The 27,686-nt window shown below is 40.7% G+C and overlaps 1 protein-coding gene across 4 annotated transcripts in view; it reads right to left on the bottom strand.

Annotated features, from left to right (window-relative positions):
* The window catches only part of ESRRG (estrogen related receptor gamma), a 366,441-nt gene that overhangs the window by 266,740 nt on the left and 72,015 nt on the right, over positions 1-27,686 (bottom strand). The gene's annotated exons all lie outside the window — the stretch shown is intronic.

The following is a 27,686-nucleotide window of genomic DNA, read 5'->3' as shown; positions in this document are numbered from 1 at the left end:
AGCACACATCCTCCACAACTCCCTTTTGGGGCAGATATACCCAAGCTCTTTGCTAATCAGAATGTGTCACTCAATGATTTTTGCATCTTTAAATTGCCAGACACACACGGGAGGGGTAGAGGAAGCCTGTGCACACACCAAGGCATGAGCTTTTCATGCTGGCTCCCACGGCTCGGACACCAAAGCTGATAAGCAAAAACCACAGCCTGGAAGTGCGCTCCGGTATCAGCGTGCAACCTGACATCTGAGCCTCCAACCCAGCTTCCTGAATTCCCACATCCCACAGTGCCACCACAGACTGACAAAGGAAGGAGGGAGACCTATGAGTTTTATGCTTCCTCACAATGTACAATAAAGATAGGTTGTGTGGAAGGCTCCCCTAATTTATTCCTCATCTTGTTTCCTGATAAAGGTACTTTTAAGCACATTTTCTTCCAGTGATGAGGGGCTTCCTCTCTGCTCATTTAGAAATGCTTTGACCTTCAGATGAGAGACTTCATATCCCCATAGGGACTGATGCTCTTCTCTCCTGACTCTACAGCCAACTACCACTAGACGGATGCTGCTCTACCAGAAATAGGATTTTCCACACAAGTAATAAATGGAGTTTCCTTAGGTCTTTATCTGGTGGCCACATAGGTGATGGTAAAACATTCCACTGTGCTTTTTGTTATTTATTTTCCCCCCCCCAAGGGACGCATCCCAGGATTTGTGGGCATATTTAATTTCTGTCACAGGGCTGTTTTAAGGATGCAAGTACTGCTGTGGACTGCATAAAAAGGTGCTCATTTGCTAACCTAGCCTTCACACAATCAGCATCTAGTTTATTGCTCTTCAACGCACTATGGACTCCTCTATTCCACTATGGAATAAGTAAGGAAAATCTTGGCTTACCACAAACATACATGAGAAATGTTAAGTGTATGAACATCTGAAGTGTTGGACTTGAATATCATTCTCAATATCATTCACTTGAATATCAATCCTCAAATTTGCATTGTATTGGCACATTCCATCTTGGTTTTTAAAAGGAACTTGTAAGAAAGGAAAATTAGATGTTAGATAAGCCACAAATCTGATACACAAGTTTAAGTATTTTTTTTTAAAAAAAACTTTTCAAGTTATAAAGTTAGTTCAAAACATACCTGCATCCAGAAGGCTCTCTAGCTAATTCTGTGCAGTCAGCTAAAGCCGCAAAATGTTGAGGTTAAAAATATAATGGCAACTTCCAATCAGTTCCTACAAACAGGTATGCTTTGAAAGTATAGGTCTCTACTCCAGTGAATTATTCTCCTCCCCTCACACCATATAACAGCTATAAAATTAATAGAAATACACTTCCACAAAGATGGGAGAAAGATGTTCCTGAAATTCCTAGAGAAGATTCCTATCTCAGTGTCATTTCATGTGGTTCCAGAACTTTAACAATCTGCACATTTCAATTTGTTTGGCTATTTTTGCTTAGTATTGATATGCTAAGGAAGAGAACTCCAAGTTGGGCTAATACACAAAATCAGAAAACTCACCCTTTAAATCCTTTTTGAATAAATTCTTTCTATCAAGTCAGAAGGAGGCAAAAGGTTTTAAAACCCTAAATATTTTGTGCACTAGGAAAGAGGAACAATACAGCACCTACAAGCACTGTTCACAGAAAGTTTTAAGTTTTAGGGCAAAACCACCATGACTCCATGCTCAGGTGGAACAACCCCTGTAAGAGGGGCACCCCTGCAGCCTCAAGCCATAGGGCAGACCAGCCTGCCTCAGGTCCCACCACTGCCAGCATGCTGCAGGAGGAACGCTAGCTTGCAACCTTGACAGGAAAGTTCTCCAGTAATTCCAAGTGTTCTCAGATCCCCACCCTGTTCTGATCCACAGTAACAATTGTGACCACCAGTCACTACACCCCAATGCAAAAAGTTGACGTTAAAACATAAGCAACCTTCCACATCTGCTAACAGTTATCAGGGCAATTTTTTTTTTCCCCATAGAATTGGTTCGCATATACATGATAACTACATGGCTAGTGTACACTTACAGATCCTGAGACTGCATCAGGAGATCAGCTAATTAGCTATTTGCATGCACAATTACCTGATTTGTACAAGCAGTCAAGGTGATTGTACATGTAAATTAGGCATGATTTGCACAACTTACTCATCTGAAAAACTGCAATTTTACTTATTTTTAAGCAGCAGAATCAACAGCTACAGCAGGGAGATTGCTGACTTAATGACCCTATGGTTCATACATTCACCAAGTTCTACATACACTCTTCTCTCACACTTCTGTGCACCCCTCTGTGGATGTGCACCTGTGTGTTCACACTAGCTTGTGTTAGACACACACGGTGCTAACAAAGTCATACAGAAACAGTGAACTGCATCCCAATGCAGACAAATATTTCTTGTCTCCTAGAGGTCCCATTTTCCACCCTGTTATCTCTTCAGTGCTGGAATCTGCTGAGCTTAACAAAGTAAACGTGGTTTTACTTATCACACTGAGTTCAGGAAGCTCTACAAGGAGCAGAAACCCAAACAACTGTGATGCAAATACTCAACCTAGAGCCCTGAAGACTTCAATGTTTAAAGCCCCACTGCTGCCACGGCTTGCAAGGGGTTTTCAAACGCAAATGGGTCATCCCCATTTAATGTGAAATTGTACCGTAACTGCCAAACAAATGGATGTTTATGTCACTGTGGGGCTGATCAGGGATTGCAGCCTGGATCACGCAGCTGGTGGGAAAGGCAAGTTCTCCCACCACCCCACACCTTTATTCTCTTCTCCCAAGGTATCTCCTTTAGCTGTGGAGGGATTCAGGATCATACAAGAGCTCAGTGACCGAGTAGTTCCAGGCAATCTCATATACAAGAACATATCTGCCTGTTTGAAGTGGCAAGGGAGTCAAGAATTTTCAGTTTACTGTGGAGAGAAAACACTTGGCCTGCCAAATAGGAACAGAAACCATAAGCCAATGAAGACCAAGCAACACTTATGCTGGAGTTGGTAAAGTAACCCAAATAACTCCGCTTCAGTAGCAGTCCAGGGATGAGGTATTATTATTTAGCTAGCCATGAAAGTAACCGCTGCATTAGAACCTTCTGCATGCTCTGCAAAGTTCAAAAGCTACCTCACAGAAGCACATTTTCCTTTTGTTACAGTAAACAAAAGGGGCATGCTGAATGTTTGCTCACTGAGAAATGCAAAGTACTATAAATACGCTCAAAATAGGAGTCAAGTTGCAATTCCACATCCAAATATAATTCAGCTCCTTGGAGACCTGGGGAATGAAGAAGAATCAGCCCCAGGGCTCCTCCCCAAGCTCTGGGGTTTGAGTGTTTCTCTGGGAAAGCTCAGGTCAGTCCTGTGCCATAGGAGCATCTCCTGCAGCTGGAACATCCGAAGCAGGGAGCGCTCCATGTTGTAAACTGCTCATGCAGCAGGACTGAGAAAGAGGCATCTCCTGGTCACCGGCTGTTACTGACTACAGGAAAATGAAAATACAGCATCTCCGCACCTGTTCACCTGATGGTGAAGGAAGGAAAAGCCATTATCGAGTGACAGGAGACGAAAAACCAAAATCCACTTCAGCAACTCATCCCAGCACTGGTGATTAATCTCACACTCCCACAGCCTGATGCACATTAACCAGATAATTAATAATTTCTTTAGGGACTCCAGCTCGGCAACTGTTTTATCAACCTGCACAGCATTAAGAGGGATGCTGCATTTGTGATCAAACTGCTGGAACTATGGAAACGTTCTACAGGAACACTAAAAGCTTGAGAGCAATCTGTGAGCCCAGTTTTACAAGGAACAGTAACATATGTGCAAAAATCAAGGCTGCTCCTTTGTCAGTGCAGTCAGTAGACTCAAAATCAGAGTGAGATCAGCATAATAAGAATAATTAACAGCAATGCTCAACTCCCATCTTTCCCCAACAGAAATGCTTTTCAGTAATTTTTAATACATTTTGCCTGATGCAGTAACGTACTATGTCAGATTCTGTTCTTCCACTGTCCTCGGTATGGATAATCAATCAGATGCATGAACCTTAACACCAAAGAAAGTTTAACATTAAAAAGTACAGAAGCATCATGTGATGCTCAAATTCTGTATGCTTTCAATTAATTTGCTGAGGAGCAGAACACTTAGTATTGCTCTTGCTAGCAACTTCGTGCCATCTTCAGTCCATTCACACACTATGTTCAAGGACAGAAGTCGTACAAGATCAGGAACACAATACTGAAGTGCTGGCACTGTATCATCTCACTTAGAAATGGACTGATGAGAAAAAACATGGCAAGTAGTCTTTCAGATATCGAGTTCTCCAGTGTGTTAGATGTATGTGATTATTGGTTGATTAAGAATGACTGATAATAAAAATCACATCCATGGAAAGTGACCCCTCCCCTGAAAATAAGATTTAGATCCACATTCCTGCCTAAATAAACTTTTCTTTCCAAAAGAGCAATGCTGTGCAGCTGCCACTAGTAAGAAGGTACTGCTTTTTGTCAGTGGGTTTCACAAGAATAAGTTATTTGGCTGCTTTTCTAAAAATAGATTAGTCATCATCACTGTACAGGTAAGGAAACAGAGACACAACCATACAGGTGCCCCAGTAAAGCTTCCCTGCCACAAGCACTGCGAGTTCCTAAGCAAAGTCTCTCCCCTTTCATCACACATTTTTTGGCTATGGCTCCACAGAATATCTGTTTTTGAAAGGCATTCTGCTCTTAAGATTACAACCATAGGAAAGCAGCAATGCAGAGCTCCAGAGGAAGACATGTACCTCAGCCCAGGCAACTTGGGAGACTGGGTACATATCTCCAAAATGATACATTTTCCCTAAAGTCTGCCCTAAAACTACATTAGTAATAAAGAATGCATTTTCTTCTAGTACATAGCACAGCTTAATTTGCATTTTCTTTTCACATGGCGTTAACTAAAAGACATAACATCTCCATTTTTTTTTTAATCATCTACTTTAGTATTTATGACTCTCCTCACCATAATATTTGAGCCCCTTCATTTTCGTAGTGTCAGTTACCATTATTCCATTAAATTAAATCCTTTTACAAGCATCTTTCTATAAACATGCACTAGAGATAACACAGCCACATGGTGAGGATTCACAGACTACAGTAAGCAGATTACACCTGTCTTGATTTTCAGTGTAGCTGTCGGCAGAGAATATTCTCCCATCAAACTGGGCACAGATCTCCTCATTAAAGCTACAGGGGAGAATAATTACAGAACAGTATATTGCAGTTTACCAATTGGTCTTGCATACGTAATGGCCTATGAAAGAAAAATTGCATTCTTTAACAGCCAGGAAAATCTTTAAATTGTTATTATTATTATTATAAAATACCCAACATTTTAAGCTATCCAATAACTTGCCTCCTGTATGCAAAGCAGGCAGATACAGGTGATCAGGGCCAAAAAGGTCTCAGACTCCCAGTCCATAAATACAATTATTTTTCTCTTTGTAAACACTCGATTCCACAACCGTCCGTTCTACAGCAAAATCCTCTCCTCATGAGGAAATTATGCTGATTACAGAGGAAGCCCTGAAAGCAAATGGGTGGTTTTCTGGATCTGCTGATCTCTCACACTGAGTATTAAGCATCCTGTTCCCCTGCATCCTCATTCCTCAGTAGACAATGAGTGAAGCCATTAAGTTCCCCATCCTTCTCCCACTGGAAGGGGAAGAGGGTTTGCAAGGCAGACCTATCTTCAGCCACACCTGTGTCCTTCTTCTAGGTGGCTTCCTCATTGGCCAGTTGCCTGCAGAAGTGCTCCCATCCCTAGTCGGATGAGGCTCACAGGCACTTCCCAGCCACACAGAGGTAGCAGCTCTTGGCATCCACCTGCCTCACCATTTGCAATCCAGGACTGAAGCATCCAGAATATTGTACAGAATTGTTTGAGTTGGAAAGAACTCTTTAAGGTCACCCAGTACAATTCCCCTGTGATGAATAGAGATACCTACAGCAAATCAGGGTGCTCAGAGCCTTGTTCAGACTGACCTTGAGTGTCTCTAGGAACAAGGAATCCACCACCTCTCCAGGCAACCTACACCAGTGCCTCACCACCCTGACTGTTAAAAACTTTATACCCAATTTAGATCTCCGTTTTAGTTTGAAACCACTTTCCATTGTCCTATCACAACAGACACTGCTAAAGAGCCTGTCCCCTTCTTTCTTACATCCCTCCCTTTAGATACCAGAAGGCCGCTATCAGGTCTCCCCAGACCCTTCTCTTCTCCAGGCTGACCAGCCCCAGCTCTCTCAGCCTGTCCTCACAAGGAAGATGTTCCATTCCTCAGGTCATTTTTGTGGCCCTCTTCTGGATGTACTCCAACAGGTCCATGTCTCTCCTGTACTGAGGACACTACACTGAATGTATACTCCTGTGGAAAATTAGGAAAACTGAGTTTTAATCCATGTTGACAGCTAAGACAGATAACCTACATCACTGAAGAACAAGATAGTTCTGTCCGTGAAAGGGTTTTCAGTAGGAGGCACTACAGACAACACGCTGTGCCATTCCAGCTAGCCTCAGCTCCTGGACAAGCTGGTTCCAGGCCTCTTCCTGGCCTCCATCATCACTAAGCACATGCTGGTGACAGCAGTCCCATGAACATGCTGCCCGTATATGTTGAGATGCATCTCACCTGTGCACCTAGGGTACCAGAGGGAACAGGGCCTGCACAGGCTAGCAGCCAAATTGATCACCCCAACAGAGTTCTAAATCTTTGAGTTTCCTCTTGAACTCTCCACTGCGTGGCATACTCAGGGGTTAATCGGCTGAAAGAGATGACCCAGACCAGAATTTCTCATGTGTAAACACTGACCATTAACTTTCACCCATTTTAACACTGAGCTCAGCAAGACCAGCCCCAGCCAGCAGCTCCTCGGCAAGGCCAGCAGTGACAACACATGGACTGAAGGATGTTTTGTTCTGGCCTTTAGTCTGCCAAGATCCCAGTTTCTCCTTCATTCCTTCTTCCATTCCCCATTCCCACAGTCTCACAGAGGAAGAATCCAAGATAGTTTTGCTATAATTTCCACAGTAGCAGAATACAGCCCTTCAGAAAAAGCTTCCTTGACTGCAGTGGTTCTGGACCAAAATATCAATTGAAGTTCATAAACTAATACAGCTCGTATATAAAAAAAACAACACTTCACAGAAATTGTTCTTTTTAAAATTATTAGAGGTCTGTAAAATCTTTTCTTTCCACTACTGTCCCCTGTACTACTGACTGTACATACATATTCCAGGCATCCATTTAAAGGTACTCAGTAACAAAACAATACTTAATTAAATTATCAAAATATATCTCTCATGTGCTTTTGGAATAAATCAGAGTTCAGTGCAAACTGTCTTTACAAAGTATTTTATTTCCACTTTCCTGTTCTTCTGAGGAAAAAAAAACCAAATCCATTTGGCAAACAGAAAGAAAGCAATTACAAGCCTATTACTGAAAACATAATATGCAGAATTAGCCAGGAATTGCTAAAAGTTGAAATCTTTTTTTCCTGGATGGAGAAGGACAAATGAAGCACACCACCTGGCAAAACTACCCACCACAGGAAAAAGCATTGGAGAGAAAGAAAATAAGGATACTATCAGTTAAGTGGAGAAACCTGTCACAGGTATTTCAATAGATCAGGTCTCTGACTATGTAACACAAAGAAGAAGCCCTGATCAAGTCACATGCCCTTTACTACAGAAGATCAGATCAAAAGGTTTCAAAGGGAACTGATGGTGACAGTTTCTTCATTTGTATGCAATGTGACATGCCAGATTCAAACTCTTGGCTACTTTTTGAACTATATGTCAGGGGACAGAAATTATTATTTTCTTTTGTATCTTACTTTTAAGAACTTCTAGCCATTTGGGGGTTCTCTCCCCACCCCTCCCTGTCCCACTACCCTCTTTTTTATTTTCAGCCAGGATTCAAACATTCACCTTTGATGTAATATTTTTGCCGCACATCAGAATAGCTAGACAAAGCTTCAGAAAGGCAATTGAATCCAGAGAATGAAAAGGATGACATCACTTCAAACATGAACTTTTAATAAAATTATCCTTAAGAAACCTCCCTTGTGATTTTTTTTTCGCCCTACGTCTTTTTTTTTTTTACTCTTTCCATGTGTCTGAAGTAATTAATTATTGCCATACTAGCTGTAGCTTACTCTGACCGAACAGCTACAGACAGGCACAAATATTTCTCCTTGTTTCTCACTGCATCTGCCAAGAAGCGTTAAACATAATGCAAAAAGCAACTGTGTAAGATCACCGCTTGCTTAGCCAATAACAGACTGTGTAACAGTTGTATTCATATAGCATTTAAAGTAAGCAGGACGACTTCTGACTACCTCAAACTCTCCATGGCCAAGACCCTGATTGGTTTTGTGCCAGCATTCCATGTTCACATCTGAAATATGCATTCACTTGTTACATTCATCTACTCCAAAACAGCCTCTTCTATCAAAAAAGTACCAAAACCCTCACCAAAGTGCTACAAAAAGGCACTTAGTATTCATGAGCCAGTGATACGTTTAAGGTAATAATGCTCTCCCCAAAGTGTTGTGAAACGTTCAGGAACAGCAGTAGCTGTAGTCATTCGTGGGAGTATCTGACACAAAGATGGCCAGGCATGAAAAAACAAGAAGTAATACTGCAGTCTCCTGGGCAAAGGAGAAGGTACTTCAAGCCATGAGAAAGCGATACAACATTCACTTCTAGCTCTGGGAGATCCCAACAGATCAAATGCTGCAGTTGTATATTTTGTTTTTAAATGTGAAAAATTACGTTTTAATTGTTTTAAACTCATACAAATCCTTGTAAGTCTTGGAATAGTGCTAATAAAGAGAGTTGAATGTAAAGATTAAGTCTGTAAGCTCCTTTCAATACAATGGAAAAAAATATCTCTTTCAGTGATACTTTTTAGGCAAGATGTTTGGAAATACCTCCTTTTTTTGTGTATCAGTCTACTGAGAGTTTACAGTGGTATATAGAGAAATTGCCACACTATGTAGGTTTAGAGTCACTTAGTCTAAAAAAGCATAAGACAATATTTTCAGTGCATAAAGCTACTGTCAGAAACCCTTACTACTTACCATCCATACCAGCTTCCTCACTAACATTCAAAACGGAAGCACCACAAAACCGAAAACCAACGTGAGGCACACTAACACTGGTATACAAAGACCAGTGCATCAGCAAGCAATATAATTATTACCCCCTTCCCCAAAATTCCAATTCTGACTATCAAAAGCAGATTTTATATGGATGGTGAGCACATAAAGATTTTTCCTGCACCCTGCCCCTTGGATGTATGACAGGCTAAGAAGTTTGATACACACAACCCCACAACAAACTTCCACAGGAATCTCACAAATCACCTACTTAATTTATGTTCTACCCTTATCATCATGTTAGGCTCTCACTAAGGTATGTACATGCTCTGGTACGTACTGAAAAAAGAAGAATAAAACTCCAAGGAAAAAAAAGTGGAAAAAATGCAAAACCACACTAGGTATTAAGAATTACAGTGCCTCGAAGTTACAGAAGCATTCACATGGTATATGACTTCAGAAGCACCAGGTGGGAGATCCTGAATGCATAGAATCACTCAAAAGCATTGTCATCGTCCCTCATCATACAACACACTTAAATGGAGAAGCTACTCCTCCTAGGCTCTCACAACAGCCCACAGCAATACAGCAGCTTTTCTAAGAGCAGTCAAGGGTTAAAGCCTAAATAAGGTGGCCCCCTGAAGAGGTTACTGACCTGTATTAAGAGCCTGACAGGTATAAGTTGCTCTTCTCACCTGCTCAGCTGGCTGAAGCAGATGCTGGTACACTGGAACACACAGTTCTGTAGATAGCAAGAATCCAACTCCTTACTACAACTGTCTCTACTATAAGGCCAAGAACATCCAGAGACAGACAACCTTTTATCATGTGAACTGCATCAGCTGTTTGGGCTCAACTCACTACCACATGTGAATCAACACCTTCAGGCTTTTAAACTATGTGTTAAACCCCAGGTGAAACACATCCCTATTCCCCAGGTGCTAAGCAAATCAGTATTTCACTCCTCTACAGGATGCAGTAGCTATGGGTTTGGGGCTGTGCCTGTGTGCTGCCAAAGAAAATCTGTGTGGTAACTGTGATGACTGCAACTGGAAATATGGATAAGCCCCTGTGGGAACAAAGGGGATTTAGACAGTTCCTTCTGCATCCCCCATTAAGCTTCAGTAAGGCCCGTGGGTTTTTGTCCCTCTGCAGGTGTCAGTCACCAGGAGATAGAACAATTAAGATGTACTCAGTATCCTCGGCACAGTGTAACACCTTAGTCATCAAATAACCCAAGTGTGCTGCTCAATATTTTCTATCAGAGTCAGAATATGAGAGTATGTCCAAAGATAGCAATGAACACACCAGGTAATTATTTTTAAGCTTGCTAATCACAATCAATAGTTTCTTAGCAAAACTGATGAGCTGGAGTTGGCTCCTATTTTTAACCAATAAGATATGCAGGCAAGACTTGAATTACACCATCGGGCAATTCTCCAAATTCCTAATGACTTCCAGCCAAGAGGAGGATGGTGCCTTGGTGGGTCTTGCTCCCTTCCTGAGCATGATATCAAAGCTTTTCTTCTACATATTGTAAAACCAGAATTATATTGTAAGCATGGCATGACTTCACTAAAAACACTGAATGAGAATTTAACTCCGTACATCAGAAAAGAGTTATAAAATTCTAAAATGCCTGAGGATGTTTACTTGATTAATTTGAAGGTTTTTAGCTGTCATATGAGAGATAAACTCTTCGTAGAGCAGCGCCATGTGCCTTCCAGGGGTGTACAATTAGGGACAGATGAATAAAAGTTGAAGACTCATTAGAAAGCTGAGCCCCTCTCTCTGTTTTGGTAGGATTTTTCCCTAAAGTAATCTTCCTCGTGTTTTGCAATCCCTCAATTTTTTTTTTTTTTTTTACATTTCAAAAGCTCTGACTTTCAATGCTCCTGCTGGGAAACTCCTCCATTCTCTGCCTCTTTCAGGAAGGGGTTTTGCCCCATACAGTACTGCTTAAAATTGTTGCTGACATTCAGTACTACAGAAGTAATTCCCTCTAGGAAGAGGGAACTGGCTTTCATTTGTTTTGTTTCTTCTATCCACTGATTAAAAGCAACAGTTAGTATGAAGGAGTAGTACAATACCTTCAGCAGTAATTGTTGCCTCTCGCAACAGACGTGAATGGGATGAGGATACACATCTACCCTTATTACTGGGAAAATACCAGGGATAAAAGGTGCCAGTGGGGACAAGCCACAGGACCACCTCTGGTCCTGTATTCACTAACTGTATGGAATTACAGTGGTTAGGAGGTTGCATAATTACACAAGCAATTAAACACTTCCTTCATGTTCCTCTAGAATCCTTCTAGATTCAGACATATTCAGCTTTGTTCCTGCAGTCCACTGCTGGGTGAGTATGGCTGAGTGGAAGGTCTGGGCGAGACACGGGGCTGCAGGCAGGCCAGGTGGCATCTCGCATGGCCTTCTCTGCACTGGCAAGTGACACTGATGCACACAACATGGGTTTCTGAAGTCTCCCCTTACCATTATGTGCAGTGACACTGTTTATTAAAGATAACTAATGCCCTAAGTCTTTATTTACTTCTGTTTATTGCTATTTTAGCAAGAGTCATCAGAGAGCAGCTATGCTTTTGGTCCACCAGGGTTCTTTAATCACTGTTAGTAGGTAAAATCATGTGTGACAACTAATCCAAAAAGCAGATTATATTTATTTTGGCTACAGTGGCTTGAAATTCGTTAAAATCAACAAAGCCTTTTCATTAGCCCCCTGCTGATGTCCTAAAAACAGACATTTCAAGGGTCTCAAAGCACAGAGCATGTGCAGCAAAGCCAGGACTAACAGACTTAACGTTGCCATACTTACCATAAAATCTTTTTAAAAAGAACAGCGAACTTCTTATTTTCTTTCATAAGATGGCTTAATTTATGATCTCAAATTCCAAAATCACAATCGTAAAGGCAGGACTTCTTAAATTTAGAAAAGTATAAGAGAATTGACAGTAAGATTAGCAGTGAAATGGTTGCACAGGGCTTTGTGTTTAAAAAGAAAAAAGCTGTTCTAACACTGTAAGGAGTGGGATTAGAGATTCAGCAAGTCTAAACATTAGCCTACATGCTTACTGAGCCCCCTGCATTCTGGAGCCGCATTTGAATAATTGAATTTCTAGTTAATGGTGTGATCTTGCAACTCTTATTCTCAGTGATTTCGTGATCTCTGGCTATAATCTCCTGACGATGCTGCCTCAGACCTGCAATTGGGAGAACATACGCTAAAAATGTCAGCGTGTCAGAGCAGATTCAGAAGAAGTTATGAGATATCCCATCTCCTCATTGACATCTCTTAAAACACTGTGAGGAAGTTCACAACCCAGAATCAGCCTCCTCATAGCCTCCGAGGGTCACTGTTCATTCAAATAGGAAAGGAGTGAATTAGAATTTCAGGTGAGTGATTGAAAAAAAAGGGGGCTGGGGAAACAGAAAAGACCTTGATTTACATCAAACAATTTTTTTCTCTCTCAACACAAGTTGCCTGAGTAACACACACATTTTTGGATACAATACCCTTGTGGTTGTGAAGACAGCCACTTCTGACTTGCTTCCTACCACACACACATGCAGACATATTTATTTTCCACCTTACAGATGGATTTGGATGTGGAGCTGCTCTGCAAATTTTCATGTCTACCACTGAAATGGAACTTCTTGTTTGTCCCTCAAGCACAATCTTGAACATTGTCAAGGCTGATTACTAGACATCACTTCACACAAGGCTTTTCCAAATACACAGATCTCCAGCAGTTCAAAGAGAAGCCAAAAGCAGTCCTTCTTCAAGATGACTGGCCTTAAACACAGCAACCAGCACCCTAGCAGGCTGCCCCAGAGCAGGAGGCTCTGTTCATCTGTTGAAGGGCCAGGGTCCCACAGCCCTTCAGCCTGCCTCAGCCTCTCTGAGTTCACACCGTGAGCAAAACAGCTGTCTGTTAAAGTAGATAATAAAATCCAGCCTGGGAGGAAAACCAAGATACAAAGCTTTTCTCCAATGTCTAATCAGAGTTCTGTCCACAGGGAAAACTGAGCCCCATCTGATATACAAGTTATCATTTTGGCTCTCCATAATTAAAACTATTGTTGCCATGGCAATACAAAGGCTGTTGAAAATATAGGCAAGGCTAATGGCATGCTTCTTTGTTGATACAATTTGTCGTCCCAGTCTGGTTTGTGCCAGGATGGAAAGAAATTCGACCCGGGCAAAGGGTTGACTTTAGGAGGTTTGTTATTTAGGACTCAGATGCTGTGTGTGCTGTAAGACTGTTTTCTCAGGCTCTCTAACATGACCACTAATCTTTTTACAGTCAATAGCAGTTTGAAAGATAATTTCAAAGAGAATAGTTCAGATCCTACACTACTAAATTTCTCTAAGCACTGTAAAGAAACAAATAATACATAGAAAACAATAACAAATAACAACCAATCAGAATGATGAATAAATGTAATATTTAAAGTAGATATGAAATTAAAATGCAAAAATAACTGTTTATACATTCAATACCACAAACGTTTGCAATCTGGTTGGCAGTTATTTATTCATTTGTAACTGTGATCTCTAATGAGTGTGTTGTAATCTAACAGGAATTCCTGGTCACCCAGTGACCTCTGAACAGCAACAAGTAATCTGCTATTTGGGAGATATCATAAAGCATATGTCTTTCTCTATGGATACACATCTACATATGCAAAATACACATAGACATGCCAACATGTTTTTTCATAGTCTAAGATGACAATTTTAGGAGTTCCTTGACTTGCAGTCAAGCCATTTCTTTCTCACTTGGAAATCTGTCTTTAATGGGATTCCTCAGGTTCTCAATAGTCTGCTCAAACACAAAAGTGCAACTGCCACTTTTTAATAATATGGACAGTCATACATGAATATGTGTTGCAACAAAAAAGTGAGTTGCACAGACCTAATTTAAGTGAAAATCCCATTTATGCCAATACCCATTGACATGAGCCAGAGTTTTGCTTGGCTGAAAACCTCAGAACCAGTATCAGAAGCCTGGAATGAACACACTGGAGTGGAAGACCAAGGCAAAAGACAAGTGACATACAGTCACCAACCATCTCAGCAACTGATCATTCAGAACAGCAATGCATTGAATTTATTGCCAGATGTGTTCTCACAAGGGTGAGAACAGAATACAGAATGTGGTCGAAACATCTAAGCCTGGTGAAGGAAAAGTGCCAAAGATGCTGCAGCATTTAATGGGTACCATGGCTACAACACAGTCACTATGTCATACAAGCTACAGTGCCACCCCTGTACCTTTGTACCTTGCTACATGGGGGACTCAGTACATGTAGATGGAAAATTGGTGAACAGTTTCAACAGTCTGCCAGTGGAATTTGCAGTAGCAGTAGAAAAGCAAAACAGAACAGAAAGGCTCATAATGATTGACAAGAACATGGATATAACTGTAAAGCGAACTTCCTTTGAGCCTCCCTTCCCTAATAACACATGTGGTGAAAGACAGAAAATGAGTATTACTAATTCATTGTGCTTGGTAGGCTCATAGCAAAAGGGTATCCTTTATACTGACATAACAGACTTCTTCTGAGAAAAGAAGTTATACTGGCCTGTTTTTCTTCTCTACTTGGGAGAATTGTTAAGGACAATCAGGAAATGAACACAATTTCTTTACCCCAACTAATTCTAAGCGAAGTAAAATCCTTTTCTTCATCTCAACGAAAGAAGAGTGCAAATCCATGTGTAAGGGAAGAAAAAGAGCAATGACTGTGCAGCCATTCAGATGACAGAAATTTGATTGGAGGAATGCAAAAATGCATGTTTTCTGCAAAGAAAAGCTTCACACATGGGCCAAGAACAGACCAAGAAAGATGCTCATGGGCTCAGAGGGGGGCACATTCCATGGAGGGATGAGATCCAGGAGAGAGGAATTACAACTGTGAATTATATTGTGACCAACAGCTTCAAAAAAATGCTCAAAACCAGCAGACACTCATAATTTCACCTGGATTTGCATAGTGCTAGTGCTGCTGTGAAGCAAGACACAAGGTCTGTTCTGAAAATAATGCCTCCTATTTTACTATGTTGTCCCACGACCTCAGATGCAGATGGTGGTGGTACTGTAGCAGAAGTTGAACCTTCCTGCCAATATTCCATTACATTTTGTTGCCATGTGACACATGGCAGCAGAGAAGCAGTCTGACAAAATGGTGCCTGACACGGAAGTGTGTATGGAGCAAATGTGTGTCATAGAATTCCTCCATGCGGAAAAAATTGCTCCCACCGATATTCACTGACACTTGCTGAACGTTTGTGGAGACCAAACAATGGATGGTAGGTGGTGTGCTTCAGCAGTGGCTGGTGCAGATTTTCACAAGCTTGGCATGCAAGTTCTTGTTCATTCCTGGTGAAAATGCATAGCTAATGGTGGTGACTATGTTGAGAAGCAGTGTTTTGTAGCTGAGAATTTGCTCTATCAAATACTGTTATTGTGCTCTTTGTATCTGTTGAAGTTTCCATGGAAATAAATAGGGGGCTTGCTTTCAGAGCTACCTACATACATTTTATTCTACAAATCCCATTATAAAGTTTATGCTCAAGAGCTCCAGCTGTCATATGGCCCTTGAAGTATAAATTATAGGCCAATGACAGAAGTACTCAAGGACTATCAAGGGTCAAGCCACTAGACAGAGTTGAGGGTGAGGAAGAAGAAAGTTCAGGAATGGTATCTAGGGAGAGGGACTAGGAAGATCTGTTTTGGAGAAATGATGCTGCACAAAGAATCATTGACCAGAAATCACAAAAAAAAAATCTGGGCAATTCCCTGGGAAAGAGCTCCAACACCAAAGTCCAAACAGGGCAGTGCCAAGAGTGACCATGGTCTTAACAGTGTAAGGGTATATATCAGAGCCCATAAGAAAGAAGAGGGAAAATAAAAGTTGTAACAGTGGTCAGACAAATCACTTAATATACTCCTGGAAGGAGCTCAGATTCTCTAATCATTAGCACATAATAAAACTCTAAAAAAAAAAACATGAGACAATGAAAAAAGAATGACAGAGAAAACTAATGGGCCAGAGGAAGAACAATAAATTGACAGATGGGAGGTCCCGGCTCAAGAAGAATTTGAAGGAATGGAGAGATGTATTCTTGGAAGAGGAAGGGTACATCAGGTAGTTGACATATTGAGTTTCCAGGAAAGAGGGTAGAGTATTAATGACAGTGCAGCTGACGGTTTCAGCAGCTACCAACGAAATGATTTGCCCTTCTTTTTCAGCCGAAGAGGTGACAGTGTGGATGTGGCAGCTGATTTACATACATCATCATAACTTCCATAGGAATATCAGATTTCTTTATAAGGACTTGTCGTACCAGCTTTGCAGGTCAGTGTCAATGTCTAACTGAGCCGCTGGAGACAAAGAGGCCAGTTCAGAGAGGCACCAAGGTACCCGAAACAGGGCTTAACCTGAATATAATTGCCTAATTAAAATTGAGATTCCAAAATCCCCTGCTTCAGAAACTGTAAATACATCAAAGCTAACATTTAAGACCATAAGGACCACTGGAATAAATTTCTGCTGCCCAGGCAGCTGTGTGCCTGCCACCTCCCTGTTCTGCACCGTGATCCAGACATAGGTCCATACATGCTGCCCATGTGGTGGAGGGCTAGGGTCTCTCCAGTGAACTTGGGCTATTCCTAGTACACACCGATGGTGCACTTCATCTTCCATCCCTGCATTTTGCCTGTGAGTTTCTGATATAAAACATCCAGCTTATGCAATAACAGTGTGCTGGCTTCTGTGTAAGGCAACTATCTTGAGCTACTGCAAAATGGCCAAGTGACTGCATAGGCCGAAGTTACTGCTTTGAATCATCTCATATCAAAAAAGTATCTATTTTTTAGGGATTATAATACTCTGAAGTGGAAGAACTTATGGTGCCTGAAGCCAAAGCTAAATACTGTCACAAAACATATCAGTTTATTTGTGCAACACAGAAGGTTATTAAGCATTTTTATTTTGCTGAATAATTTGTTATGCCAACAGACTACATTACCTAAATGCATGGATGAAGGAAGGAGGGAACATACTAGGAGAAAAAAATCTTCAGTCATCAGATAAAGTAATGATGGAATTGCAGCATGCTTTCCCTGGTTGACATCAGTATGCTTAAATGCAAAACTGTTCACAGGATTGGGCTCTGATTGTGCATGAACCCTTGTCCAGTGCAATGAACAAAGAACAAGTACCAACAAAGCTGCAGAACACCAGGTTTCCACCTATAATCCTGGTTTAGCAATATATCGAGGCTTTGGAACACATAAAACAATTGAGGGACCAGCAGGGTGTTTGATATTACAGCCAGTCTGACTTTTAACATGTTCTCACCATTTGCAGATGTCCCATATATTTCTGACATCCTCTACAGCATGTAGATTTTGCTACAACAAAAATTCAGGTTGTGGATTTTTGCCAGTAACAAGCTGATGTTGCTCAGAGCAGCATTAAAATGCTATCATGCTGTTAGATTAAGCAACCTATTTTCTCTACTAGCACAGATTGTACTTTAGGTTTGCCCTTGCACCCACCAAATTGCTGTTTCCTGCAACATTTCCCTTTGAAGATAGTTTGCCAGCCTCCAAACCAGTGTTATTTTCACCAAATGAAGGAGGAGTTTGTAAATGAGTTCAATGAACGTGGGATCCAGTCCTCTTTGCGAGATTCTTCTTTGTTTCAAAAATCATAAGTAAACAAAACAAAACAAAAAAAAACAGCATAGCAAAATAGGGAGTTGAATTTCTTTACTTTTAAGCAGCACTCTCCTCTCCCTTGAGGTGACCCATGAGATATTTGTGCATGTATTAATATAAAACAGGTTTTATATAGAATGTAGCCCATAGATGCACATGGTCCTAAAGCAGCTGACGTATCAACAACCAATGCATTTAACACAATTTTCTCCCTTGCTCCCTTTCTATTTTTTAAGCTTCCTTTGACAATCTCTCTTCCTTCCCCTCTCCTCTGACAACTATCTGATTTTCGGCTTTCCTATCTTATTGTCTTTAGAGGAGACAATAGAAGGTACAATCAGAAAGGCATTCAGAGACTCGAGGGCACTTCTAGGACATCAAATATAAATACTAAACAGGCGGGAGAAATACAAAAAAAAGCTGCCAAAAGAGACCAAACTACAAGAAACCAGTCGCATCGATTAGCTGATTAGTTTGCCAGCGAGCGATTAGTCAGAAAGACTTGAATTAGTCTGTCCAGCCCTGCCTCCCATGAATAAAACGTGGGGAGGACACTCTTTCCCACCCTCAGTGACAGATGATATCTGTTTTCTCCTGCGAGCTTGAATTTAAGAGCCACTGAAGCTCAGCAAGAGTATATTCTGGCTCAAATGAGCTGAAAATTGCATTCAATTTGAATTTCAAAACCAGAGGAGAAGGGGGAATGAGGGGAGCGGGAGGTGGAGGGAGCTCGCCAGGACCCATCCGGCCCTTCCCTGCTCCTCGCTGCTGCTGAGTGCGGGGCGCGGTGCAAAGGAGAGAGCCTTGCTGGACAGCAGCCCAGTCCCAGTTTAAAAATAAACGTTTCGCTGTCAGGATCAAAGCAAACTCTGCTTTTATGTATATCGCATGCTATATGTTCAGAAGGAAAAGATTCTTCTAGCTACTCAAGGAGAGAGAGGCGGAATGGGATCCAAGCTTTCCCACTAAAAATCCCTCAATAAGATGGTCTGATCCCAAAGCACTTGCCATCCCCTTTCACATCGCGTGTGTGCTGGGTGTATACAGTGAGCAGCTGAGCGTTCATGAACATAAGTAAGGTTCATTTAGAATTATGCTTTTTAGCGTGGGGCAACTTTTAATTTACATCTTCGTGGGTGAAGGGATTATTTCCCCTTCCCTTTGTGCTTTAAATTTACAGTTATATCTGATGACACTGAAAGAAATGGAGTTGCGCCTGCAACCCAAATATATCCTGTAATTTGATGGCATGAGAGCAGTTGGTCTCTTTAGTGCAACTGATAATGTCCAGTATCCAATACAATGAGATAACACACCAAATCAAGAGATTCTCCAGCAATTTTCTTACTGACTTTAGTGAGCAATTTGACCCAAGGGTTTGGAGTAGTAATAAAATAATTACAATTAATCATGAGTAATAATTAATAACTTAAGGATTCAAATGTGTCCATTTTTACATTCAGGATCAGCATTTTCTATGTACCCTGGAGAGGCTTTTACTCCCTTTCCTAAACAGAATGCTTGCAGTAGCATTTTATAACCAGAGTGTCCAGCCATCAGAAAAACCAGGGGTATTTTGTGGCATGCAATTTGTTATATGACATTATATCCATGGACAAAAGGGTCCCTGTTACACCCAATAACATACACATATCCTGTGATGCAGTTTATATTTCAAACCCCAACTATGTTATTACAAGCTTTTCTCCTTTTTTTATAACTAAGTGCTTTTTTCACTGATAAATAAGTAAGTTGCCAGCTTTATACATGTACGTGATATGAGTCAGGATCCAACCTCTAAAGAAAAAAGTGAGGTCAATTTTCCTGGCCATTGCATTTAATAAAAGCTCCCAGGCAACAGAGTTAAGCACACACTAATAGATATACCTTAGCATGCTATGCCTTCAGCAAGTCTTTGGTTTCCCTCTACGGAAAAAGACTGCATTAACACACTAAGTGAACTAGTGTCCTGCTTTTAAGCTTCTTCCATCACCAAATTAAATTTTTACCTGAGCTTCTGACAGATAATTTGAACAACCTCTAAGGGAAGTTTCCAAACAACACAGTGACATGCACCAAAATGCAGATGCAGTTATTCTTCTGCGCTCAAGTCCCCTGCAGATGGCATGCAACTAATTGTGTTTTGCATTCACAATCACTTGATAAACCTCTTATACATGTGCAACACTACTCGGAGGACTACTTTGTTCAGGATGCTTTCTAGATCCCCAAACATGCATTTCCTTGCCTCACTTTGGCTGGCATTTTTTGAAAGTGTTGTTTCAAGTTTCACTCTTGCATTGCCCTCTCACTGTCTAGATTGTAAGGCTTCAGAAAATGACATAATTTCTCCACCTTGCACTCCTAAACACTACAGTTTTCTTAATACAGACTGTAGAGGCTGAATTCTGGATGGCAGGAAAGGAAATGCACAGAGCTGCCTCTATCCCTCCATCTTTCAAAGCAAGCTTTCTCTGAAAATCAGATTATCTGCCATTACAACGCTTACTTTACTGAAGACAACATTCACTTTACAAGAGCTAAACGAGGACGATAAATATGCAAAATGCGTGGCACGCTCCTGACAGATCCATCTTCATCCTGTGCTTCTCGATCTCACGCTGCTCGTAACACACAGCAGGAGTTGCAGCTTGACGGCAGCATTGCACTGAAGAGTTGCACAGCTCCCAGACCAGAGCCAGCCCACGCTCAGCCCGTTCCATCCACCCGCACCTATCAATGTGGACATGCCCTGGTGGTGCTTTGCTTTCCCAGGCGGGAAGCTCTGGCCTGATCCCATTATGGCTGCAGGGACTCAGACTGCTCAGACTCTGCGGGCGTGGGTAACACAGGCATGGCATTAGAGGAAATACTTGACAACTTCTTTTTAGTTCAGCTTAACAGCATCCATGCCCACATAACGTTGCAAGGTCACAAAGACCTCACGTTATTTACTAGGTGAGTGCTGGTTTCAGGCATTACAATTTGAGAGAAACTGTAGCATTTGTCTGCTTGGAAAACAAAAAATACCATTTTTTTTCTAAACATGTTATAGAATCATTCAGTCGTTTCAGTTAGAAGAGACCCTCGAAGGTTATCTAGTCCAACTCCCCTGCAATGAACAGAGATACCTACAGCTAGATCAGGTTGCTCAGCCCCTCTTATATTCACGAAACATTTACCTACACGACATTGTATAGTAACATTACAGGATGTCCAGAGATCTCACAAAGTCTCAGAGTAGTAACAATTTCTCATATGAGCCACCTTCCAATGGTCCCAGTTCTCTCATCGGCTGCTGAAGCCCATGCCTGGCCGTCATTACAGCAAAACACCAGTGATGATTTATGAAGAGCTCTTAGCTGCATCAGACACTTTACAATAAACAACTTTGCCTTTTCTTAAATACAAATAAATACATACATGAAATCAGAGCTCTAAGTGCTGGGTGTACCCAAAGCTTCGATGACATCATCAGCAACTGCCAATCACCCAGATGGCAAAAATAAATAAGGGCCAGGGCTGGGGCTGGGAGAGGCAGGGTTTTTACTCAATCAGTACCTATTTTTGAATTTCCTTCAAGCTGGCTTGGACCAAGAGCCATCAATTATTTAAAAGAAGTAACATGATGCTTCCTTTGTTGAGGCAAATCTGCAAGCAGACCCCAAGAGAGAATAAAAAATGAATTAGGCAGAATTTATTAGTGCGCTTGAAGAAAACAGATTCAGCTATCAGAGCTGACTGTGGTTTTAAAAATAGCTTGCTTCTGTCCATGAACAATAGTTTCTCTCTTTCTCCTTTACCCCACTAGAGCCTCCACAAACCCAGCTCTTCCCTTTCCTTATGCTTTTTTCTTCTTTTCTTTCTTTCTTTTTTTTTTTTGAAAGAGGGCATAATGCTGAAAGAGGCATCAATCATTCCTTAAACTTCTTCCCTCTTTTCTGACTTGACTTGATGTATTGTCTTCATTTAAATTACAAATATACTAATCTAAAACACTGTTTACTAAGCAGCATATTTAATGAAAGATGCAAGAAATTGCATCACTCACATTTTAAAAATGACTTTCGACTCAGGGACACATAAAAACAACATGACAAGATTATCTGCCTTGGCTGCTCTATTTCCATCCTAGCAAATAAGATTCAGCTACTGGGAATTTCTGCTCAGGACCTTGCTACCACAGAGGCTGGTTCAGCCAAACTAATGGGGCCAAAACCAGTATAAAACCTCCCCCTTGGCAGGCAACTAGCTGGACCTGATACCATCAGGCAGGGACATGGTGAAACCAATGGCTCTATCACAGGATCCACACTTCATAACACAGAAAGAAAGTGCAGGGGTCTGTGTGAGGGTTCTGGAATCATTAGAACCTATCCAGGCTGCTGCACAGAAGGAAGCACTGAGATTACTGCACTAGTCTGCAGCAGCTACAGTAGGGAAGGGAACCTTGGCAGAACAAAAAAGTACTGCATTCATCCAAAGGTCCCCTCTTGCACTGCTCATGCCAGGAAAACAATACCCTTGGATCATTTTGGGTGACCTTTTCCAGCGTCCAGCAGCAGGGAAGGGCACTGTGCTGCTGTGTGACTACACGGGGCTGGCTCGTGTGTGAGCGGCATGTGGTGACGGAACTCTCAGCAGGACAGGAGAGCACGGCGCGGTCACCACACAGCAGGGACCAGCGTCAGAAATGCTGCCTTAGCACACCTCCTTCTCCCCCAGTTCCAGCCCAAACGGAGTTCATAACAAAATAAAAGACGCTTCCTAGTTATTCTGCTGGCAGGTCTTGGCTAAAGGCATAATCAGATCAAAAGCCAGATAGGTTTGGGAAGGGCTCTGAACATGGCCTTGTCATCTGAAATCCAGGAAGAAAACTCTCTAACTCCAGTGTGGTGTTAGAGCCTTGAAGAGAATTTTCTCATGTTAAACAAAATTACCGGAATATTATTTAGCAGTAGGAGCCTGGAAGAAACTATAAACCTTTGGAAACAGAGCCTGTTCCAGGCTGGCTATGTTTGCATTTCCTTGGATGAGTGCAGAATAAAAAAGTTTTTGCAGAGGTTGTCTATGGATACTGAATGACATGGGACAAGCTGAGCACCTGAATGCTCAGTCACACCTTACCCCTTTTGCACTCAGTAGTACAGAGAGAAAGAAAACAATAAAGTAGTATTAAAACCACTCTGTGCAGCATTTTTTTTTAAAGAACTGATTTATATTTGTTTTTGGGGCAGAGCACTAACATAAACTTGCCAGGCCAGGCACTGGCTGTGGCCCCAGGGCAGCCCGTCTCTTCTCTGCTCACTCTGCACCACGCATGAGCCTTTGCCCATGCAGGAATGGCTCCTTGCAGTGGCCTGATCCTGGCAGTGCCCTGGATGGACACCCCAGCCATCGGAACAAGGCAGTGCTGCAGGAACGGCAATAAGTGACATCTCTTTCAGGCTGCTCTCTAAAAATAATACCAATCTTCCATTTCAATAAGTTCACAGCTACCCTCTGCCTTCTGATCTCACAGAGTCATCCAGCACCTCTGTGGGCCTTTTGCTAACCAAAACATGATTATGCATCATAAATCTAAATGTGTACATGAATTTGCCTTTGAATAAATATTTCAAAGGTTGTATTAAGTTTTTACAGTATTCTATTTTCATCATATCTGCTTCATTTTTTAACTCCCACACCAGATTACTCTTTTAAAGGAAGAAAAAGAATTGAAAAGACATAATTCAGGTGAATGTGAGAGGAAAGCTGACAGTGAATGGTGCCAAGACAACATCATTCCTCTTCTCTTCCTCACCTGTCTGTCTCTGGATGGTAATCACAAGATCCTGCGTGCCAAACTTTGGAAAATATCCTTGCAGAGGTAGCATCTGCTCCCTTGGCATACTTCTTGAGCAGTTGTATTGGCAGCTTTAGGTTTGTCCGAGTCTATCATATGACAAGACTGCAGATGGGTTGCCTTGGATGCTCTGTCTTCCTGGATGCCATTTTTCTTTTATAAACGTTTTATTCTAAGAAAACTTATGTACAAATCTGTATGGGGAAGGTGCTATGTACATATGATTTCACACCAGTGAGACACTTCGCTTTGCCTTTATCTAGATTTTTTGCTGCCATTTAGTTTGGATTCTTGCAAAGGCCCTGACTTTTACTGAAGTCAGTATGTGGCATCAAGCAGATTAGGCCCTTACTGTGTGGATCAGCATTTCAACCAGATATTTTTCCACATGCTATAACTTTTCCCATCTGTGTTGATCTTTCTTTGCAAATTAGCACCTGAGTCCTCAGAATATTTGACATGGAGGAAAGCTGCTCATTTTGAGTTAACTTCTGCTCCTTCTGAAATCAATGGGAGTTTTTTCCATTTGTCCATTATTCAAATGAACAAATAATGGAGCAATGACACAGTTGTATATGGTGGAACTACATCTTTTTCTCTTGCTTTCTTAGCTTTATATTCCTTCCCTATCTCCCTTACACTAATCACATGGCCATGAATCTACATATACATGCATTTTTAAACTGTAAATAGAGTTCACAAATTCCTACAGAAACAAAGGTAAAGAATCCTAAAAGAAAATGGAGGAGAAGTTATCAAATTAAACTGGGGGATACAGAGTAAAGAAGAAAAAAATAAAGAAGAAAAAATAGATAAATCCCAAATAACCTGAAGAACATACTCCTAACCTTTCTGGAAGATCTTTCCCTTGTTGTGAGAGTATTCGCTCGAATGTTTCGTGAATACAGTATGCAACAGCTTTGAAAGTTATTTTAAATGAAATGTAAAATAGAAAGGCAATGCTCTAAAACCAATGCTTTCTCAGAGCATGTTTTAATACAATAATCTGTTATTTTCTGGATGGATAAAGGCATAGAGCTACAAAAATACAAGCTCTCTTTCAATTCATTGTTACATACTGTTCCAACAAAGCATAAACTACACTGACTGGTGTCCAAAAATAGACTATCTACTACCCTATAGTCATCTTTTTGGGGAAAAGCCTGCAAAAGCCACAACTTACATTAGGCAAGAGACATTAAACATGGGTTATAGTGGATCAAAGTGAGAAGTTATTTTAAGGATATAAAGCAGTGAAGTAGAGTCTTATAAATCAACAGCTAGAAACTATGAAGCAACTCAAAAACTGATGGTTCCACTTTTGTTCTCACTCAGACTTTGGACAGAGAACATTCACTCTAGCCTCTCCTTATTTTGTCAACTGTCAAACTCCCAAACGACGTTTTGCAAGGAATCAGGCTTGATAAAATTGATCCTTTATTTACCACCATTTAAAACTTCTTAAAAAGCAGAAAGCTTTAACTTATCTGGGAAAAGAGAATGAGATAGTGCACCAGTTATGATTCAGTGAGACCTCAGGAATTTGGGCACAACCACAGTATAGAAAAAAATCACATATGTTCCTAGCCCTTCTTTCACAGCTAGTTCTTGAGAACTGTGGTCATAGTCACCTTCACTCTCCTGCTCACATGAATCATCCCCATGGTTCTTCAGCTAAAAATACACTTCTGACAGAAGGTTAAAAGTCAAGCCCAAGAGCTACAGAGAGGGGATTCTCTGACTCTTCTTAGGCCCAAAGGGGTCTATACTTACTACACCAACATGGGACATTCAGATCCTTCAGTTCTAGCTCATCTCCAGTGAATAAATACACTAAGGACCAAAACTTGTTTGAGAAAATCATACTGTCGGTTTGACTTGTGTACCCATGCATCTCATATACATGTAACAGACATATCCACCTTAGATAAAATAGTTCATATTTTTGGGGATCTCTCATGAAGCCAACAGCAATCAGTAACACATAATGTTAATGTAAAGGAAGCCAACAAATCAGAAATGAGGAAAATAAGATGGGAGATAAACTTGTCCATTCCTGAGCAGTGATTCTCTAGAAGTATGGAATATAAAACCTACAACTCATAACCACAAAATGAATGAGCACTGAATGAGCACTTTGAGCTACTACGTAAAATGAGGTATGGTCAATCATAATTTTTTTTAAGGATCTAAGCTGTCAGATGTTCTTCCAAACTAGAAGTATGGAAAATTTGAATCAACTTTGTTAATACTTTCAGAATGGCCAGTATCAGGTTTTGGTGATAGGACCATCCACATCTTTTCTTTTCAGTAATGTACGGGAAGTTACACATAAAATAGTCTGACACGTGTCTTGCAAGAGGAAAGATAAAACCATAAGATGGCTCCATATCACAGACCCTTCAATTAAAGGAGAGTTTGGAATGTCCAAGAGTCCTGGTTGCTATTCCCAGATGTTTCACAGATGTGATAAGACCTCTAGAAAAAAAATGAATGAGGAAAAAAATAGAAAGATTTATAATTCGACAGGAGATGTGTATTTTTCCAACTCCTGAAAGATGATGTTTAGAGAAATGATACTAGGCTACATCTTGAGTAGCTTAAATTCTCACTGGTAGCAGTGAGAATCTGGAGGACTCCAAAAAGCCAAGCAAGGAATAAAGTCAAAGCCCACCATCAATGATCAGTCCTGATCAACAATGATCATTATACTTGATGTTTAATATTTTTATGCATAAGGTTAGCATTATTATTAAAAAAACAATGACACGCATGTAATAAATCATGTAAACATTGCACTTTAAATTGAGATATTTTACCATATCACTAAATATTTAAATACTCTTCGGCACAAACAACAAGGGAACCTCAGCATTGAAAGTGATGAAATATTTGTGCTCCCTGGAATGTACAAATACACTGCCAGCTCCCTGCATTTCCATTTAGTATCAAAAACAGCTTTCCAGGGACTTAGATGCTGCGGAAAGTGTCAATATCAATGTTACTATTTATAGCACCATAAACTACATTTTGACTTATATCAGTAAAGTTAAGCTTAGGTAGCACTTCTAGTATTAATATCTTAATACAGAAATATTGCTATAAGTGTAGTTTACAATTTGGAACATAAACACAAATTCAGCGTTACTAATAAATCACCTTCTGGACTGCATGGAAACACACTTCCAAAGTGTATTTTATGCAATACACAATGGAGCAAAATGCAACAATATAGATGTATTTAAATTTCCCATTTTTACACTGTCACTCAAAAACTTTTCTTCTTCCTTTTTTTTCTACCTTATCGATCTCACTAGCTTGCGATAGCATTTCAGTTGCTTGCTGAGCCATTTTTAGCTTTTGCTTCTTTTTTTAAAAGCTAAATCAGGGCTCAAATGATTCGATCAATTCAGCTTTTTCAATTAGAAAAGAAAGCTAAAAGAAAACCCTAGGACATGATAAACTACAAAATTTTCTCTCCCTATTTTTTTTTCCCTAGTATCAATAGTATCTTTTTACATAATAACTTCCCTTTGGTATGCAGTAAGAATTTTATCCACAGCAAGACAACTCCATTAATTTTTACCAGGAAGTGCGATTTTATCAAAGACCATTCATCAGGAAGCAAAATGTGTGGATAGGCAGTAGCTCTACACACCTTCAGAGTTACAGACTTTCGCAACATCCTGCTGCAGCTCTCTGACTGCAGTGGAGAAAGGTAAAAAATACATGACTTTTCACAACAGAGCATGTTGCAGAAGATGTCTGAGATCTTTGTGAGATGTGGCAAAAAATTCTGTCAGTTCCAGATTAAGACTGATGTCCTCTACTTGAACAGACCAAGTCTTTTAAAACAGTACTTCAAGAAAACAGAGAAGTTACTCCAATGCAAATCAGGATCAATAGGAGCAAATGAGGCACAATTGGTGAGATTCAAACCACCTGGATCATA

The sequence above is a fragment of the Numida meleagris genome, chromosome 3 (genome assembly GCF_002078875.1).
Source record: "Numida meleagris isolate 19003 breed g44 Domestic line chromosome 3, NumMel1.0, whole genome shotgun sequence".
NCBI lineage: Eukaryota > Metazoa > Chordata > Aves > Galliformes > Numididae > Numida > Numida meleagris.
Note: the sequence above shows the minus strand (reverse complement) of the source record. Positions and strands in the feature narration are given on the sequence as shown.